Genomic DNA, 7,878 nt, shown 5'->3' on the forward strand with positions numbered 1-7,878 from the left:
GTGGCAATCTTATTGGTCGGGCAGTTTTTAACATGGTGTGCCAAACAAAAAAAACGAGCTCAAGGCATATTTTTTAAATTGTGCACACTTACATTGGTGCCGTTTGTTTAGTCATGATGACTAAGTCAGGAGTTTAAACGTTGGCAATAAGTTTTTAACATGGTGTGCCAAACAAAAAAAAAAAAAACGAGCTCAAGGCATATTTTTTAAATTGTGCACACTCACATTGGTGCCGTTTGTTTAGTCATGATGACTAATTCAGGAGTTTAAACGTTGGCAATAATTGTGTATTAATAATTAATTAATAATGACAATTTAGAGGCCTTTATTTTGATAAAAGAATCTCTTTAGCACCTGTCTACACTCAGGAGTTTATTCGAGCCAAGAGAATTCACATACCAATTAATAAAACTGCAAAATCTTAGTCTCATTTTTAGCTTTAAATGAGATTTGCAGAATTGCAAAGTAGGTCTGCTCATTGGGTATAAATTCTCACAAACATTACTTCCAAAAGATGTATTTTCTGGATAAGAACATCAGCCTTATGCACAGTGTATAGACCTTGGATGGAGCATTGTTAGTCATAGCAGTCCCTATGTAGACTACCAGGTAAGGGATCTTCTGTCAACCTCAGAACTGAAGTAGATTATGAGAGCTAAATGAGAACTTTGAATTTACCTCAAATGGAGAGAACTCTTGGAGTAGAGTAGTGTATTACATCTGACCCATTTAAGTTTAGAGTTAAGGTGAAACCCAATCCACTAACAAGAAGAGATGGGCTTTCTACTGTAGTCTCTGTGTATGACCACCTGGGGTTCATGGCACCATTTGTTCTTTTGGGAAAACAAATACTTCTGCAGATGTACAGAGAGAATTTTGGTTGGGATGAAGAATTTTCAGAGACCTTAAAAACACAACAGGAGTCCTGGATCAAAGACTTACCCAATCTAGCTGAAATGAAATTAATAAATCAAACAGAGTTCATTGCTGTCTGGTAAAGGGAAAGTCAAGAGTTTCAGCAACCAAAGTCACTATATTGAGAGTAGAACACTCAGCAGCCAGTGTTGCAGTTCAAACCAGTGACATGCTGAGTGAATGAACTAGAAACACAAGATATAAGGGAGTTCTCTTGGACAGATTCTACAGTTGTTCTTGGTTACATAAACAATGATGCCAGACGGTTTTGAGTGTTCATAATCATATACAGAGAATCAAGTCCAGCCCAAAACCTGAACAATGGGCTTATGTTGCCTCTCAGGACAGTGCAGCTGATTATGCCTATCAATGTTAAAGAGCAACTTAAAACCTTAAATTTGTTCTAAGGACCAAAGTTTCTTTGGCAAAAGGAACTACCTGAGAATGCAAGGTGGGAGAAATTAAGGAAGATGAGAGTAAACTACACAAAGCTCTTGCTGGCAACACTAAGGCAAAGAAAATCAACTCATTATTGGATTGCCTACAGAAATTCTCTGATGGGTCAATAGTAGTTAAAGCAATTGATAGACTGAAATGCAAAATCAAAGAATTCAAAGGTGTGAAGCAAGGAACCAAAGATGGCACAAGCCTAGAAAAAGAAAAGAAGCTATATGTTATCATCAATGGTTCAAAAGTTTGAAGTTAAAGAAAGCAGATGCAAAGAACAAGGACAGTAGGCTGTACAAGTTAAAACCATTTTTGGATGAAGAACGGTTAGAGGATGTCTGTCAAGCCACATTACTCCTATACGTGAAGCATCTGGCAATACTCCCAAAAAAGTCTACTTATTAAACTCTTTCACGAAAAGGTACATCATTAAGATGTGAAGATGTGTACTAACAATGAATAAGCTACAGGCTAATGTATAATGGATCTTGGGATGTAGCAGCTTGGTCTTGTCACACATCTGCATACGTGTTAAGTGCAGAATGTATTGAAGGCCTGTGAAAGAACAAAAAGTGGATGACTTGCCGCAAGATAGAACTCCATCATTCACTTATGCTGGTATTGATCATTTTGGTCCAATATGAATCAAGGAAGAAAGGAAGGATCTCAAGCAATATTTTCTTTTACTCACATGTCAATGTTCAAGGGCTATACAAAGAAATGAAAAAACTTAATTTATCAATGCTTTAAGGGCATTTATTGCAATCAGAGGAAACATTCACCAGTTGAGATGTGACCAAGGAATCAATTTCATTGGAGCAAGACTTTGCAGAACTCATAAAAGGAATGGATCTAGAAAGAGTAAAGGCTCTATGATGTGAATTCTATTGAGACCTCCAGCAGCAAGTCATATGGGCAGCTTTACAGCAGTTTTACAAAAGAATAGAAACAGAATAAAAATAATAAGAATTAAAAATAAAGTTTAAAATTAATGTTAAAATATTAATTCAAAATTTAAAATACTATACAGTATCTCTCTAACAGCTATTCCTAATGAGCAAGCCAGAGGAGATGGTGGTGGCAAGAAAAAAAATAAAATTCAAAAAATATTAACCAAATAGAGAAAATAAAAACAATATAATTTGATCTATAAGATATCTTATAAGAAGTATTCTTACTGCTGTTCTTGATCAGTCATCACAAAGGCTTGACAGTACTTCTTTAAGAACATGCCTGAATGAGGTTATGGCCATCATTAACTGCAGACCACTCACTACTGTACATTTGAATGTTCTATCTTAACCACAATCTTACAATGATCATGTCCACAATCATTCTGACCCCAGGACAATTTCAAGGGAAGATATTTATCTCCATAAGAGGTGGCACAAAGTACAGTATTTAGCAAATGAATTCTAGACTCAATGGAGAAAAGAATATCCTTTGCACTTACAAAGACAAAAGTGGTACAAGAACCGAAGGAATTTTGAGGTCAACGAAATTGTCCTCTTGCAAAATGAGCACAAAACAAATAGAAGTTGACCAGAATCACAGAAGTCTACGCAGGATCAGATGGCAGAGTGAGAAATCTAAGGTTTCTAGATAGTGAGACTACATTTAACAAAAAGAGAAAACCCACAAATAAAACTATGTTCCTAGAAAGACCTATACAGAAGTTTGTTACACTGCTTAAGACAGACAAGGGCTACAGTGTTAAAATTCACCTCTAATGGGTTATTAGCAGAAAAACGTTTATTGTGAAGAATTAAAGTGACTATTAGTAACCAACATTGTATCCAGAGAAGTCCCACATTAATGATTGTGCAATTTGGTGGGAGTGTAACTGCTGCCTTAATATTGTTTCTATAGTTTACATATTTTCGGGTTTTTTTGTAATTTTTGTCAAACCACCATTTTAGAAAAAAATCATACTTTTATTTTGAAGCCTTGGTTTGGGATCATGGGCCAATGCTCAATTTGCCAAATTTTTTTAGTCAAAGAAAGTTAGCCACAAGGGTTTTTAGCCAAAGAAAATTAGCCGCAAGCACAGACATCCTGGATGAAATCCTGCTTGGTTTAAAGTTTGGTCTAGTCACAAAGGGACTTGACCTACTTGAAAAAATTTGACTATTTCCCTTTATAACAGCAGTTTAGTAAATCACAATAGTTTCTGTTGATCACGTTTTGACTGTGTGTTAAGCTAATGTGTTCTATGTTTTGTTAATACTGTGTTTAGTTTACATTGTAAATTTAAAGAATGGCTTCAAATAAACCAGTCTGTGTCTGTGTGTGCTTAGAAGGAGATATAACATGAGTGTCCTGAACAACATCCACCAAAGTGTCCTGAGCAACATCCACCGCCGAGCAACAGAGTCGAGCAACAGAGCAACCACTGGCAAACATAAGTGCCAAGCAATGTACTCAGCTGAGCAGAAAGCCTGTAGAAGTCCACAACCGATGCAAATAGCTCGGCCAAACAGGCAAACTGAGCCCTCAGCCAGCCGGGTGAAGGGCAGGGTGGGCAGGAATCATCCTCAGGGCAGGAATCATCGTCTCCACAGGAGCAGGGGGGGAGAAAGGATATATAGTATCATTCTGGGAAGACAGCCAGTTAAACCACTGTATGGTTTTGGCCACTGTGCTGCAGCAATCTTTATATACTGTAGCCTATGCCATCTTTATGTCAACAATAGGGCAACAATTCTTTTTTTTCACATCCTCAGAGAGTTCTTTGCCATGAGATGCCATATTGAACTTCCAGTAACCAGTATTGCCCCTTTTTCACCAAGGCAGTTTGAGTGCTGGTTCGGAGCCAGAGCCTAATTTAGAACTAGTTCTTTCTTTTCCACAGCCAAAGCACCGTCTCTGAACCAGGAAAAGTGGTTCTTAAGTAGCACCAAAACATTTCTGGTCTAGACTTTTGGATGTTTGGATGCCAATGTAGGTTCACAAAGCCATGAGCATTAGCAGTAAAGCAATGTCCGCCATTGTTGATGTTGTGTTTGTGTTTGCTGCTGCTGCGCTAACGTTGCTGTATAACGTTGTATACAGTGACGTAAGACTTGGCTCTGTGATGGCTCTCTAGTCCATGGAAAACCAGTTCTTAGAAGGCTCGCCAGTGGTGAGTATCTCATGAGTTTTTCTTGGTGAGTTTTCTTATAAACATGTTGGCAGTTTTGGTGTCAGGTTTAATTTTACAAGAGGTTGCATTGTTAACCATATGACAGTGCAAAACATAGAAGAAACATGTCTTTCTTCTTTATTTGTTTTTCACAACTTCCAAACAGGGCACATTCCAGGACATTGCAGGATGTCTAAAATGTATAAATGGGTCTCTCTGTTTAATGCCTTATTTAACAAAAGGAAGAAGAAATAAGAGACGTTGTACAGGTTAACTTGACACCGGAGGTGAATTGCTGGAATGGGTTCTGTGAAATTTTGTGACATGAAAATAATTCTGTGTTTTAATCTCTAAGTTTGTGAGGATATTAGAGCTTTAGAAATTTGTATTTATTACTTTTTAAGGTTAAACTGTCTGCCCAGAAAAATCTGGAACTTTTCAAGCTAAGTGCATTTTTCTCAAACAGTAAATGTCAGGCTTGTTGGATAGCGATGTGCAGTAGACTAATGGAATGGATCTGATCGATTAATTTGTAATCAAAATCTGGATTACAAGATGTCCCCAGTGAAGTCACATCATCAAAATTGAAAAGTGCTGATAGACTCTTTACAATTGACAAAATTGTAAATTTGGTTTTAAAAAAACAAAAAATTGGTTTTAAAATATTTGACTGATCTAATAAAAAATAAGGAAACTTAATCAACAAAACATAAATTATTCTATTTATCAATGATTATATTAGTACTCGTGGCAGCATGAAAAGTCATCAGTCAAGTGAAGAGACAATGATAAAGCTTGTGTTTAAATGATTTGACCTGACAATGTTGAGACAGAGATCAAAGATCAATGTTATGATATATTTTCATAGTAAACTCTCTGTGAGAAATTATGCAGTTTATATATAAGTAGATTAATTTAAAAACTGGACATCTGTGATTCGAAAAATCTTGCATTGTCTTTTCCCAGTCTTCATCTGTACACAATGGCTGAGTCTGTATTCACTCTAGCCAAGACATGGGCAAACTACGTCCTGCGGGCCATATACGGCCCGTTGGGCTGTTTAATCCGGCCCACCAAACTTGTCCAAATTATATTCATTCATTCATTCATCTTCTACCGCTTATCCGAACTACCTCGGGTCACGGGGAGCCTGTGCCTATCTCAGACGTCATCGGGCACCAAGGCAGGATACACCCTGGACGGAGTGCCAACACATCTCAGGGCACACACACACACTCATTCACTCACGCAATCACACAATAGGGACAATTTTCCAGAGATGCCAATCAACCTACCATGCATGTCTTTGGACCGGGGGAGGAAACCGGAGTACCCGGAGGAAACCACCGAGGCACGGGGAGAACATGCAAACTCCACACACACAAGGTGGAGGCGGGAATCAAACCCGACCCTGGAGGTGTGAGGCGAACGTGCTAACCACTAAGCCACCGTGCCCCCCCCCCCCAATTATATTATTAAATAAAATTTTATTACAATTAAATCTCCTTCATTTTACCTATTCCCTATAATGCCTGTGTTTCCCCAACAGACATTGACCAAAGACATTGACCTTTGTTTGAGTGTAATGTGTTACTCTCTACTTCACTTTTTTACTTTGCACTTTGAGCCCTTCACTAAAAATGAGCAGACCAAAGAAAATAAAAGTAGAAAGTGAGTGCCAAGTATTTAATAGAGAGTGGACAACAAAATATTTTTTCACTAAAGTCCGATCAATGGCTGTATGTCTGATATGCAAAGAAACTGTAGTGGTTCTAAAAAGAATACAACATCAGCCGCTTTGCCACAAAGCATGCGAACTACGCTAGCAAACAGTCTACACAAGAATGGGCAACTACAGCTCAGACATTGATGGCCAATTGGCAGACGCAGCAAATTTATTTTTTACAGACAAACTGTTAGTCAAATACCAAGGCAAGTTTTTTTCTGGCATTCAAATTAGCAAAGGCTAGTAAGCCTTTCTCCGAAGGCGAATTTTTGAAAGAATGCATGGGAGAGACAACAGGTCTCTTGTGTCCAGAGAGCAAAGGAAAGAACTGAAAAAATCAGTTTAACTCACAGTTCTGCGTGTTAAACTGATTTTTTCAGTTCTTTCCTTTGCTCTCTGGACACAAGAGACCTGTTGTCTCTCCCATGCATTCTTTCAAAAATTCGCACTGGTTTAAAGTAAACTAGCACTGGATGAAAGTAAAGACATAAAAGACACTGCTCAGCTCCTAATTTTTGTCCGAGGGATTAACGACAGTTTTGAGATTACAGAGGAGTTTTTGACCATGGAGTCCCTGAAAGGAAAAACGCAGGGAGAGGACTTGTATAACCAGGTGCCTGCTGTCATCGAGAGAATGAAGCTTCCTTGGAGTAAACTTGCCAATGTTACCACCGATGGATCGCCAAATTTAACTGGAAAAATAGTTGGGCTACTAAAAAGAATCCAGGAAAAAATAAAAGAGGAAATACCTGATAAGGATGTTATTTTCTTTCACTGCATCATTCATCAGGAAGCTCTGTGTAAGTCTACATTGCAGCTTAATCATGCCGTGAATCCAGTCGTAAAACTTGTTAATTTTATACGAGCAAGGGGACTTCAGCATCGTCAGTTTGATACATTCCTGGAAGAAACCGATGCAGATCACCAGGACTTACTTTACCACTCTAGTGTCCACTGGTTAAGTTTGGGCAAAGTGTATCAACGAGTGTGGGACCTCAAGGAGGAGAATTTCCTGAGCTAAGCGACATGAACTGGCTTTGTGACTTTGCATTTGCTGTAGACATACAGTATTTTCACACATGAATGAGCTGAACATGAAGCTACAGGGGAAAGATCAGTTTGTGCACGACATGTACACAAATGTTAGAGCTTTCAAATCCAAGCTGACTCTTTTCTCCAGACAAATTTCAAACAAATCTGATTCCGTCTTGACGGATAAGTTCAACTCTCTTTAACTGAACGACTTTTATGCTTCACTTAACAAAGCCACATTTCCAAACCTCCGGAGGATGGCACAGAAGATGCTGAGGTTGTTTGGCTAAACCTATGTATGTGAACAGACATTCAGCGTAATGAAGATCAACAAAGCCTGTCACCGATCCAAGTTAACTAACCAACACCTCAGACCTATCCTGAGAATTGCCACAACAAAACTAATTCCAGACTTTGATGCACTAGCAAAAAAAGGAGCACCACACAACACTGTTCCCACTGAAACTAAATGGGAGTTTATTTACTGTGTTATTAAATTAATACCTTTGGAAAACAATTTGTACAATGAACCCTGCACATTGATGTTTCGGTGCCTGTTAAAGGCCATATCTGTTCATGTAATGGTTTTTACATTTAATTTATATTAGTTCACACAAACACACCATCCTTCTATTCT

Source organism: Tachysurus vachellii, chromosome 9 (assembly GCF_030014155.1).
Source record: "Tachysurus vachellii isolate PV-2020 chromosome 9, HZAU_Pvac_v1, whole genome shotgun sequence".
Classification (NCBI taxonomy): domain Eukaryota; kingdom Metazoa; phylum Chordata; class Actinopteri; order Siluriformes; family Bagridae; genus Tachysurus; species Tachysurus vachellii.